This window comes from Felis catus, chromosome A1, assembly GCF_018350175.1.
Source record: "Felis catus isolate Fca126 chromosome A1, F.catus_Fca126_mat1.0, whole genome shotgun sequence".
NCBI lineage: Eukaryota > Metazoa > Chordata > Mammalia > Carnivora > Felidae > Felis > Felis catus.
This window is the reverse complement of record NC_058368.1, coordinates 33,681,965-33,695,843: the sequence shown is the minus strand read 5'-3', so window position 1 is coordinate 33,695,843 and position 13,879 is coordinate 33,681,965. Positions and strand designations below refer to the sequence as shown.

Here is a 13,879-nt window from a genome sequence, read left to right as displayed (position 1 = left end):
AAATGCTGTATTATAAAAAGTCCCCAGCTTAACTCTCCCTACCTTTTTTGAGTTATGTTCCATAGCTTTTAGTTTTAATTTTATTGTATATTCATTTTCATTTTATATTATTTTAGAAATGTGCTTACTAGAACTGAATGCAGTTTTCTAATTGAAGGAAACTTACAGTAGTGTGATTATGTATGCCTTATTTCTCCATGCACTATCTGAAATCATGTGCAAAATATTATTTTCATGACCATATTTTCTGAGGATGAAGTGCCATAATTTTCATCAGACTCAAGAAACATTGGAAGGCCCTCAACATCTGATGTATTTGTAAGACAGTAATCACTACCTTTTAGATACTCTACTAACAACAGCAACAAAAAGACAGTTGTGAACCTGTGTGCTCTCTTGGATCTTACATTAACAAGAAAACATGATTTTCTTAAAGAAAAGTAGACTGTCTAAAATTACATGTACATATAAAGCCAATTCTCATTATTGGCAGATTCTGTATTTGCACATTTGCCTGATGGCTAACATGTATTTGTCACCTCAGTACTCATGGTGCTTTCACTGGATGTCATTCATGCACAGGTGCACGCCAATGAAAATTTGCATCACCCAATTGCAAATTCCCAGCTGACGTTGAACAAGGTAAGACTTGGCCTTCTTATTTCAGCTCTCCTGCTGTAAACCATTATCTTTTTCATGGTCTGAATAATGCCACATTTCTACATGTGTGTGTTTTTTGTTTTTGTTTCTGTTTTTTTTGGTGATTTAACTTTTTAAAATGAGCCCCCAAGCACAGGACTGAAGTGCTATCTGGTGTTCTTAATCAAAAGAAGGTTGCTTTGTGTCTTATGGAGAAAATATTTGTCAGATTAGCTTTATTCAGGCATATGTGGTAGTGCTGTTGGCTGTGATTTTAATGTTACAGGGTCGGCAATATATCATCATATATAACAAGAGTCAATAATAATATAAGCTGTCTTTTAACAGAAACACACATAAAACAAGTTGTATATTGATCAATTGGTGGAAATGTAACCAGAAACTCACAGGAACCTATTTTATCTAGGAGCAATGGTTTAATAGTCACTAATTTAGTACTTCCAGCAACTTTATAGAACATGGTTACTGACTGTGTGTTAAAATGAAATAATCTTAAAAATTTGTTACACATCATTTTATCTCTATTTCAGTGATTGCTGTTTTGGAACTAAGTATAAAAGCTTGACATTCTATTAATTTTAGCCCATTCTTCTAGGCTATCAGAGACTTTTTAGAACAGAGTTATAACACTGTGTATATTTACCCAACTGATTAAAAATTCATCTAAGTGTTGTGACCATATTTTCTGGTAATGTCTAAATTATATCATGAAGAATATTGTCTGTTTGTTGGAAAGACAGATAATTTAATTCAAGAAATATTTTTTGAAATTCTGTTTCGAAGTGTTTTGTCATTTACCTTTGAAGATAAAAAGATAAAGCCAAGAGTTTTGTTTCATCAGAGAATTTGCAGTCAAGTTGAATGAACTGGGCAGGATGAGATGCATTGTCATTTAATGGAAAAAGAGTACAAGTTTTGTAGTCAGAAAACTGACGTTCAAGTGTAGTTTTGTAAACTTACCAGGTGCATGGTTTTGGTCAAATCAATTTATTTGTGGGCTCTAATAACTTAATAATACCTGTTTATCACAGCTACAGTCAGGATTGAATGAGCTCATATGGGGGAAACAGTTTGTAAAGTAGTAGCAAAATTCACTATTGTTTTTAAAAAGACAAGTTTACAATTCTCTTTAATATAAAATTAGCATGAGTGTTTTAAGATAAATATGTAATTCTGTTTCAATATTAGATGTCTTTTGTCTGCTTAGATACTTATGAATGGCTAACTCTATGAAGTCTTTATTAGTAGAGATAACACAGGAGGTATAACTTTGGTAAAATAAAATGGCCGGCTTTATTTTGTGCTCAGACAGTTCAATTTTTCTATAAAGGACAGGAAAGTAATAGAATACTAAAGTTAAAAAGAGCCTCATTTTGAACATTATGGATGTTCTATAGGCCTTTGATAATAATTTTGTAGTCTCGAGAGAGAGAGATTATAGGTTTTTAAGTTGAGTTACATGAAGATAAATCTAAGAAGCGTGTAGGATAGACTGCAATGGGAAAATTCTGAAGGAGGAGAGAACAAGTATCTATTAGTTCAAGGATGAGGTAACTTTAGGCTAAATTAAGATGGTGATAACCTGAGTGAAAATGGAATTTAAAAAATAACAAAGAGTTTTTGTTTTAAAATTGTCTTTAGTTGATTTTTAAATCATGGGACTAATGTGTTCATATTTTAACAATTGAAACATGATATAAAATCTACAAATGCAAAGCTAATCACCTCTCTTGCTCTTTTTTTCAAAACTCACACACATATACACACAAAGCTCTCTCATGTCCTTGAGGTAATTAATTTTTAACCCCTTGATGTATATCTTTACATTGTGCTATCTCTACTTGAGTAAAAATATGCAAGCATGTCTGTCCATATATGGAGGATTATTTGCTCTTCTCCAAATAAGAATCATACTGTATGCATTGGTGTTTTGATGATTTTTAAAACTTGGCAATTGATTTGATGATTGATGATAATTTAATAGAGGAAAAGAAGTCAAGGATAATAGAAATTTCCAGCATAGGTGATTAAACAATAGATTCTTACAAGGAATAGGAAAACTGGGAGAAAGAAGCACTTTTTAGTATCATTTTAGTATTTTATACTAAAATAGATTATACTGCTAATCCTATGGATAAATTAAGAATAGTGTCTTCATATTTATGTCTTCATAAAAAAAAAAACAGTCCAAAATCTCTCCTCTTTCCCATCAACCTTCTTCATTTATTTCATTTATTCAACATTTATTCAGCCCTTGTTATGTGAAAGAAAAGTTCTTTGTTCTCCTTGCCTTAATAGGGCTTGCATTGTCTTGGTGACAAGTAGAAAATACAAAGATAAACAAAAGGCAAAGAAAAATAAATAGAAAAATGATTTTCAAAGATGACAGTGAAGGTCCTCATATAAGTTAATATGAGGACCCTTAAACAGGGAGATATAAGACATAGAGAATGGAAGCAGATAGGAGAGGTGACATTTGTGTTCAAATCTAAATGACTTAGTGAGAGCCAGTCTTTTCTTGTGCATGCCTCTGAATTGTTTTTTATTTTATACACACGCACACACGAACATACGTTATATGTCATACATGTAATTCTAATACACACATATGTGTGATATTTCTCTCTCTCTCACACACACACACACACACCTGAGGCTGCTGTAAACAGGTTACCATAACTTGGTGATTTAGATCAATGGGAAGTTATTCCCTCACAGTTCTGTATGCCCAAATCTGGCTGGGCCATGTTTGTTTTCTCTGGGGGTGCTGTGTGGGAGAATCCATTTCTTGCCTCTCAGCTTCTGATGGTTCCAGGTATAACTTGACCTGTAGCTGCATCACTCCAATCTCTGCCTCTTTGGTTACCTTACCTCCTACTCTTATATATCTAATCTCCCTCTACATCATGCTCATAAGAACATCTGTCATTGGATTTAGGGCCTACCTGCATAATCCCTTCCATTCAGTATCCTTGAGGAAACCCATATTTCACCAGATAAGACAATAACCAGTCTTTACCATATAAGATAATATTCACAGGTTCTGTGAATTAGGGTGTGGACCTATATTTTTGGTGGTCATCCTACATCCCACTACACTACAATTTATATACTGTGTTAGTCATACCATCATCACATATGTATCCCAGACTTCCAATTGTTTGTGAGAAATTTTTCCTTTTTTTTTTCTAATTCTATGGTGACTATCACAAATAGATGCTTATTAAATAGACATTTGATTAGTCAAACATTCTGTTAGAAAAATCAATGGCATGTTTGAGGAAGTGAAATAATGACAAGAGGAAAGAAGACAAAATATAGAAGTAGGAGGAGGAGAACCAGCATTCGGTCTGAGCTAAAGTTTACCCCAAGCAATCTGTCATTCATGTGGGAATCTGATAGCAGCGAACATTATCATTTTTATTTGTGAAAACATCATGTGTTTATTTTTTCTCTCGCATATTTTATCCAGCTATTTCTATCTCATATTATTCCTAAAAATACTTTATATTGTAATTTCCTCCTCTTATTTTATAATTAAAGTAGTAAAATAAAGGGTTAACAGGATAAACTCCTAGGGAGCATCCAGGACATCAGTCTGTATTATGAGCCTTCATTCTCCATAACTTAAAAAAATGGTTTAACTAATAAACCTCAGCAGCTATATAACAGATGTTTCATATGTTCTATGAATAAATAAATGGGTGAATTAGTGAATTAAAATTACTAGATGCTAATTCATGGCTAGTATAATAAGAGAGAAGGAAGAGCCCAACACTGAGGAGGGCAAGACATCTTAGCATAATGGTTTTGTTTTTCTTTTGAAACAAATTTAATAAGAATTATATTTAGTAAAAAAAAGTGATGAAGAACATTTGTATCCTAAGTTATGTTGCCTGTTAAGCAATGAACTACATAATGATTATGGCTATGACTTAAGACCTTTTAACTAATTTGAAATCAAACTTTTTTTGGTATAAATTACATTATGGCTATCTTTAATTCAAATTTCTATTGGATATTGACAAGGTGTTTATCCAAAAGCTGCCTTTTGTGCTTAAAATGGAAAAGAAAGGCTGATTTTGTAATTCGTTTGGTTTGTAACTATACAGTCATTCAGCTACTGATTGAGGGATTATGTGAAGTTAACAATAAAACACTAATTTCTGGGAAATTCTGGGCATCTATGAAAATGATAGAGAGTAAGAAAGGTAAGGGAACTTAAGAAATTGCGACTTTCAGTTTATGTCCAAGAATCTGTAGTCTGCAGTATGTTAAACCCTCTGCATGTTAAAAAGGCTTAGATACAATTTTAGCTGGAGTTTGGTGTCATGGTTAATTGGAGTATTTATTAAAGTTATAATGAATGTTGCTTATAAGACTCTGAGGACTGTTACAGATTTATATTGAAATTCTTTTGGCTACTAGGCATTATTACATTTCAGTAATACTTTTTTTTATTTAAAAAGGGGGGAAGGGGAGAGCACCTTATACATTTTTAACATTTTCATCAGAATTGTTCTAAACTATATAGCACATATGTCACAGACTCATGAAGAAGGAAACTAACATTTCTGATGGGGTATGAATCATATCACACAATATCTTTATTTCAAATACTTATAATTAGGATAACAGTAGACGGAAGTAGATATGACAGATACTTCTAAAAGCTCTGCTTTAAAATTTATGAATCTCATTTGGATGCAGATATCTAGTCAATCATTCATCTCTGGGGCTTCTCAGCTCTTGCTAACAGAGAAGTCAGACAATTATAATTATGTGTCATATTCCATACATTCATTATAATACAAAAGTTACATATGCTGTAATGAAAGTTAATATTTCTAAATATTATCCAAGGCATAAAAATGTTTGAGACTAAGATATAGTGGTTTATCAAAATATACCTCATTTATGCCCTAAGAGCATATTTTGACTATGTGACAATTTAGTTTCAAAGCATGCACAATAGGAAGATTGAGAAGAAAGCAAACTAGAAAAATTGTTGACAATTATGTCCATGCAAAACCCAGCATGAAAATATTTAGAACAACATCAGTCACAATAGCCCAAATGTGGAAACAACCCGAATGTCCATCAACTGATGATGAATGGATTAAAATGTTGTTTATCCATACAGTAGAATATTTTCAACTACAAAAAGGAATGGAGTGCTGATACATGATACAACATGGATGAACTTTGAAAACATCATTTTAAGGGAAAGAAACCAGTCACAAAATACCACATATTATATCGTTCCACTCAAACAAAATATCCAGAACAAGAAATCTATAGAGACAGAAACTTAACTTAGTTGCTTATGGATGGGGAGATGGGATGGGAGAATAGTGGATGATAGCTTAAGGACACAGGTTTTCTTTTTGAGGTGATGAGAATGTTGTCAAATCGACTGGGTTATGGTTTCACCTATCCATGAAATACTAATAGTCAATTGTATTATACAACCAATTGTATGCTTTCAGTTGGTGAATTGCATGGAATATGAATTATATCTAAATCACATTACTCTGTGTCCCACGCTGAGCACCCTTTTATTGACATCTTACATTTGTACAGTACACTGGTCACAATTAATGAACACCTATTCATGTTATTACTTCTGCCCATATTTATTCCAATTTTCTTAGCTTTTGAAAGAAATGAATATCCTTTTTCTGTTCCAGAATCCCATCCCTGATTCCACATTACATTTCATAGTGCTGTTTCCTTAGCTTCTTGTTGGTTTTGACAGTTTTTAAGACTTTTCTTATTTTGATGACCTTGAATTCTGGTCAAAGATTTTATAGGTTGTCACTCATTGGAAATTGTTTGATGTTTTCCCACTGAGGTAATGTATTTTTGGAGGAGGATCATAAAAATAAGACACCATTCTCATTACATTAGCTAAGAGTACATACTATCAATATGACTTATCACTGTTGATGTTAACAGTCACCTGGCTTGAGGAGATGTTTGTCACTTTTCTCCACCATAAAGTTACTATTCTTTACCCTTTTTTTACTTTTGAAAGGAGATCATTGTGCATACCCCACACTTAAGAAATGTAAGTTATGAGCCCTCTTGTTAAGGATGAAGTATCTACATACATTATTTGGGATTATTTTGCATTAGGGGTTTAATGTATTTGTTCACTTTATTTGTATTAGTATGGACTCAGATTTTTATTTCATGCTTTATGATTCCATACAGCAGTCTTTATTTTGCTGTTGAATTACTGCAAATTTTTCAGTGGGAGATCTCTTAGCTTATATCTGTGTCCCTTTTACATCCCCCATCATTGGGAGTTTTCTTTTTCTTTTCATACTTTTCTTTCCCCCAGAACTTCATATCGTCTCACAATACAAGATGCTTTTGTGTATTTCCTGCTCCAGTCCTCGAATCAGTCATCTCTCCAATGATCCTTGGTTTATTTTATTGGGAAATCATATTAGAACCCAAGATTTGGATACTTAAGTATATCTGTTGCTCTGAGATGGTTTTGCACTTAGGTTCTTTTAGCTGACGGAGCAAGGACATACGTGTGTAGCATATAGTTATAAATTTTTCTATGTGTAACCATCTGTATAGGAAATGAAACCTGACAAAATACTGATATATCCAGTTCCAATCCATTACCACAGAAATCATTCTATTTTCTTCCTCTTGTTTACCTGTAACTGCCCACTCCAACCAACCATGAGGAACGTAGATTTAACACCCTGCCTTCCATTTACTTAATGGAAATATGGGTTCAATTACAGTAGACTTGTAAATTGGTCTCAGAATTGTATTCTAAGTTACTTTATTTTTTCCAGCTGTATTGAGATATAATTGAGATGTAACATTTTGTGACTTCAAGTTATATAACAGTGATATATATATATATGTATATATATATATATACACATACATATATATCAGACAATTATAATTATGTGTCATATTCCATACATTCATTACAATACAAAAGTTACATATGCTGTAATGGAAGTTAATATTTCTAAATATTATCCATGAAATAAAAATGTTTAGACTAAGATATAGTGGTGTGTGTGTGTATGTGTGTGTGTGTGTGTGTGTATATATATATATATATATATATATATATATATATATATAAAAGATTATAGAAATAAGTAAACAGATTCATTACTTCACATAGCTACTTCTGTTTTCTGTGTATGGTGAGAACTTTAAAAAAACACTCTCTTAGCAACTTTCATGTACACCACCTGTTACACCGCTGTGAAAAGTACTTTATCAGCTAGAGTACAGTACTTATGTGCAGCTTCTGGGGGCTTTAGTCTTACAGAATCTATTTATTTTCAAAGTAATGTCGGTTAGCCCCTACTCCCTACTATTTTTAGTGAGGTTGTTTTATACATTTGTAATACATTTATATTCTTTTCTTAATGTTTATTTATTTTTGAGAGACAGAGAGACAGAGTGCGAGCAGTGGAGGGGCAGAGAGAGAGGGAGACACAGAATCCAAGCAGGCTCCAGGGGCTCAAACTCACCAACTGTGAGATCATGACCTGAACTGAAGTTGGATGCTTAATTGATGGGTTACCCAGGTGACCCATGTATATTCTTTATCACATTCTGTATTCTACCCAGGGAATCCCTGATCTCCTAAATGCTTTCTTTTAAAAAATTACATATAATAAATATTACGTTTTGTGTTGCAAATTTCCATGGCTTTTGACCAGTGCTTAACATGGTATCATTTTATAAAAACTAAAATAGTTTTTCTATTTCACTTTTGCTCTCCCCAGCCCCCTGGCAATCACTGATCTGTTTACTGAACCTGTAGTTCTGCCTTTCCCAGAATGAAATATAATTGGACTCATACATTATATTGCTTTAAGAGACTAGCTCCTTTCATTTATAGATAAGAAATTGAGATTTATCCATGAATAATGCTGCTATACACATCCATGTGCAGATGTGTGTGTGTGTGTGTGTGTGTGTGTGTGTGTACGCGTGCGTGCTCATAAGGTTTCAGGTTAGAGTGTAAATTCCCAGCAGTGCAATTGCTGTAATGTTTGATAAGTAGATGTTTACTTTTATAAGAAACTGCCATCCAAAGTGGCTGCATCAATTCTTTTCTCCCACCAGCAACTGATAAGAGTTCTGTTGCTCCACATCATTAGTGCATATTTAGAGTCTGTTTATTTAAATTTCAGTCATTGTAAGGTGTGTGTTGGAAAAATTATTGTATTAATTTGCGATTCCCTAAGATCAAATTATATTAAGCATCTTTGCATATGCTTATTTTCCCTCTGCATGTCTTTTTTTAGTGTGTCATCTGTTGAGACATTTGTCTATTTTAATTGAATTTTTGTTTTCTTAATATTTAATATTTTTGCAGTATATTTTGGACACAAGTACTTTATCAGATATGTATTTTGATAATATTTTCTCCCCATCTTTGATTTATCTTTTTATTGTATTAACCATGTCTTTCATAAAGAACATTTTTTTTATTTTAATAAAGACTAATTTTTTTCTTCCATGGATATCACTTTTGGCATCATATTCTATGACTCATCAGCCAACCCAAGATGATGTAGATTTTCTTCTAAGTTATTTTCTAGAAGTTTAATAGTTTTTGTTTTTCATTTTGGTCTATGATCCATTCTGAGTCATTTAATGTGTAATGTGCAAGCCCTAGGTTAATATTTTTGCTTATGGATGTCAGATCAATATGCATATTGATACAGAGCCATGGGTTGAAAAGATTTTTCTTTATTGATCTGCCTCTGATTCTTTGTCAAAGATTAGTTAACTAAATTTTTTAGGCTGTATTTCTAGGAACTATATTTTGTTCCATTAACCTATGTTATTGCCATTATTACATTCTTTTGGTTAATAAAATCTTGTAGAAAGGTTGAATTCAAGTAGTGTTAAGTCCTGTAACTTTGTTCTTCAATACTGTGTTGACTCTTGTCAAGACTGTTGGCTTTCTGTATAAATTTCAAATCAGATTGTTGATATCTAATAGTAGTTTCCTGGGATTTTGATTAAGGTCATACTTAATTCTTAGATCAAGCTGGGTAGAATTGACATCTTAACACTATTACATCTGTCAATGAGTGATTGAGGAATCTCTACACATTTATTTAAATATTTTAAAAGAGCATTGTTATTTAGCAATTTTCCATAGACAGGTTTTTTAATATAATTGTTAGATTTATGCTTAAGTATCACTTTTTGATGCAATGCTAAATGGTATTTTTAAAATTTTTTTTAATGTTTGTTTATTTCTTGAGAGAGAAACAGAGTGTGAGTGGGAGAGGGGCAGAGAGAGAGGGAGACACAGAATCCAAAGCAGGCTACAGGCTCCATGCTGTCAGCACAGAGCCGGATGTGGGGCTCGAACTCACAAGCTGTGAGATCATAACCTGAGCTGAAGTCGAACACTTAACTGACTGAGCCACCCAGGCGCCCCTAAATTGTATTTTTAATTTTGAGTTCCATTTCCTTATTGTTCCTATATAGGAAAACAATGAACATCCATGTAATATCAACCTGTAATGTTGTATAACTTATTTATGTGTTTTCGGAGGCTTTTGGTGGGGAGGTCAATTCTGTTATTTTTTCTAATGTTTATTTATTTTTGAGAGAGAGAAAGAGAGAGAATGAACAAGCAGAGAGGGGCAAAGAGAGAGGGAGACACAGAATCCGAAGCAGGCTCCAAGTTCTGAGCTGTCAGCACAGAGCCTAATGTGGGGCTTGAACTCACAAACCACAAGATCATGACCTGAGCCAAAGTCGGATGCTCAACCAACTGAGCCACCCAGGCACCCCTATTCTGTTGTTTTTTATACAATTGATTCATCTGCAAATAAAGATGGTTTTATTTCTTCCTACTCTTTATATTTTATTTCCTTTTCTTGTCTTATTACACTAATTAGGACTTCCATTATGTTACTACATAGGAGTGGTGAGGGAAGATCTTCTTATCATCTTTTCAATTTTAGGAAGAATGTGATGTTTTGTTCCATTAAGTAAAATATTGGCTGTAGGTTTTTTGTAGATGTTCTTCATAAACTCGAGGAAAGTCCTCAATTTTTAGTTTCCTGAGACTTTTTTTCATAAATTGTTATTGGATTTTGTCAAATGCTTATCCTGCATCAGTTGGTATGACCGTATGTTTCAGTCTGTTACTCTTCTTTAGTTTGTCAATATTGTGCATCACAATGATTGCTGTTCAAATACTAAACTAGCCTTTCATATCTGGAATAGAATTCCAGAATTCTATAATACTGGAATAAATCTCACTTGGCCAAGGTTAATAATTCTTTTTACACTTTGTAAATTCAATTTGTCAGTATTTTGTTGAGGCTGTTTGCACCTATGTTTATGAAAAATATTAGTGTGGAGTTTGCTGATAAAGGTTTTATATCATTTTGCTATTAATATATGGAATAAGGAAGTATTCCCTCTACTTGTATATACTGGAAAATGGTGTGAAGAATTGGAATTATTTCTTCCTTAAATGATTGGGTAATTCACTAGTGTAATCATAATGGACTGGTGCTTTCATTTTGGGGATATTATTAGTAATTGATTCAATTTATTTAATGGATGTCATACTGTTCAGGTCATCTTTTACTTCTGAGAGTTTGGTAGTTTTGATTTTTAAATTATTGTCCCTTTTCATCTAACTTACCAAATTTATAGATATTGAGTTGTTCGTAGCATCCCTGATTACTCTCTCTCTCTCTCTCTCTCTCTTTGTTTTTGTTATCCTGCCTAGATATGCATTCATATGGAAAGAAACAACTTTTGGTTTTGTTGATATTCTCCATTGTTTTCCAGTTTCTGGATTTCTGACCTAATGTTTATGATCTCTCTCCCTGGGCTGGCTCAAGCCTTACCTTACTCTTCTTTCTCTAATTGCGTAAAGTGAAAGCTAGGTTACTGATTTTAAATCTTTCTTCTTTCCTAATATATAGATTACATCCTATGAATGTCCCTCTACTACTGCTTTCACTGCATCCCACACATTTCGTTCATAATACTTTAATTTCTTTTGAGATTTTAATTTTGGCCTTTGTATTATTTAGAAATCTGTTGTTTAATTTCCAAATATGTGGTAATTTTCCAGGTATTTTTATTTTTTTAATAATTTTTTGTTTAAATTCCAGGTAGTTAACATACGGTGTAACATTAGTTTCAGGTGTACAGTACAGTGATTCAACACTTCCATACAACACCCAGTACTGTTATGTTTCTCTTACTGATTTCTAATTTAATTTCGCTATGGTCTGAGAACCAACTTTACATGATTTGTATTTTATTAAATTGTTAAGGTGTGTTTTATGACCCATAATGTGGTTTATCTTAATAAATATTCTATGAGAAGAAGATGTATTCTTTTGAAGCTGGATGAATCTTTCTTTGAATGTCATTTCGATCAAGTTGATTGATAGTCTGGTTCAGGTCAACTATGTGTTTATTGATTTCTGCCTATTTAACCTATCAATTATTAACATGGACTGTTGAAGCCTCCAGTTGTAATAGTGGATTTATCTACTTCTCTGTTTAGTTCTATTAGTTTTGCCTCATATTTTGACATTCTATTTTAGGTGCATACACATTTAGGATTTTTATGCATTATTACAGTTAGATCACTTAATCCTCTGTGATAATATTTTTTATTGATATAAAGTCTACTTTGAAAATAATATAGATCCTCCAACTTTTCTTTGATTGTTGCTAGCATTGTATATCTTTTTTCATCCCTTTGCTTTTAAGCTTTTAGAGTCTTTCCATTCAAAATGTGTTTCTTTTAGACACATATACTGTTTTTTTTACCTGCACTGTCTATCATTCTCTCTTAATTGTCACAAAAATAACATTCGTATTTAAAGTATTTATATAAGATCTTCTTTGACTTACAATGGGATTACATCCGGATAAGCCCATTGTAAATTGAAAATATCTTAAGTTGAAAATGTATTTAATGTACCTAACCTACCGAACATCATAACTTTGCCCAATCCACTTTATACATGCTCAGAACACTTACGTTAGCCTATAGTTGGGCAAAATTGTCTCACACAAACCCTATATTATAATAAAGTGTTGAATATCTCATGTAATTTATTAAATACTGATAGTGAAAAACAGAATGGTTATATGGATGCATAAGGGTTGTAAGTGTACCAGTTATTCACTCTTGTGATTGTGTGGCTGGCTGGGAGCTGCAGCTCTCTGAACTCTGCACTCCCTCTCAGCATAATGAGAGGGTATCATATCACATATTGCTAGCCCAAGAAAAGACCAAAATTTAAAATTCAAAATATAGTTTGTGGTCAATGCATATCACTTCTGTATCAGTAGATAGATTAATATCTACTATGTCTGGAACTGTTTTCTCTTTGTTACTGGAGCTTCCTTTATCTTCTTCCTCCAATAGAATATTTTGTGTCAATCATCTTTCATATCTTTTAGTCTACAGATTATACTTTAAATTTGTTGTTTGTCCTAAAATTTACAATATACATTTATGACTAATTTTAATCTACTTTAAAATAAAACCATTTCATTGTAAGTTTAATGCGGGTACCTTTTAACCTTCCTCCTTCCTTTGTGGCATTGCTATCATTCATCTCGCTTATCTAGTTGTTATAATCACCCAAAGCATTACTTGAATCGTTATCTCTTAGATCAGTGGGGAATGAGAAAAAAAATATTTTATTTTACCTTTTTATTCCTTCTCAAACTCTTCCTTTCTTTATGTAGATCCATCTTTCTAACCTGTATTTTCCTCCACCTAAAGAAAATCATTTAACATTTCTTGAAAGGCAGATCTGCTGGTGGTGAATTCCCTCAGCATTTGTTCTACCTGGATTGTCTTTATTTCACTTTCATTTTTTAAATGTTTTAAAACCAGAACGTTTATTATTGTGTGACTAGTCACCAAAATCTTTACGATGAACTGGGTACTGCAACAGCTGCCCTCTTGGGTGTAGGTGTTGTTCCTTCATGGAATCCATGCCTGGATTTGTGGTATTCAATGTTTAGGTGCCTCTTTTGACTGGTCCCAGTCTTTTAGCCTTGGCACTCCACCTATACTTTTTCTTCCTCTTGGCAGGATAGACACATTTGCCACAGGTCACCTTCTGAGAGTGATGGGCCTTAGAGCCACAGTGGTAACACACATGTGGGTCTTGTTGTGTCACTTTCCACATATGACGTCCCC

At 32.9% G+C, this 13,879-nt stretch overlaps 1 long non-coding RNA gene across 1 annotated transcript in view; it reads left to right on the top strand.

Annotated features, from left to right (window-relative positions):
• Positions 1-13,879, top strand: part of LOC123383734 — a 57,023-nt gene that overhangs the window by 3,055 nt on the left and 40,089 nt on the right. Inside the window, exon 2 of the long non-coding RNA XR_006593879.1 lies at positions 583-642. This is a non-coding gene — a long non-coding RNA (uncharacterized LOC123383734). The remainder of the gene's footprint in view (positions 1-582; positions 643-13,879) is intronic.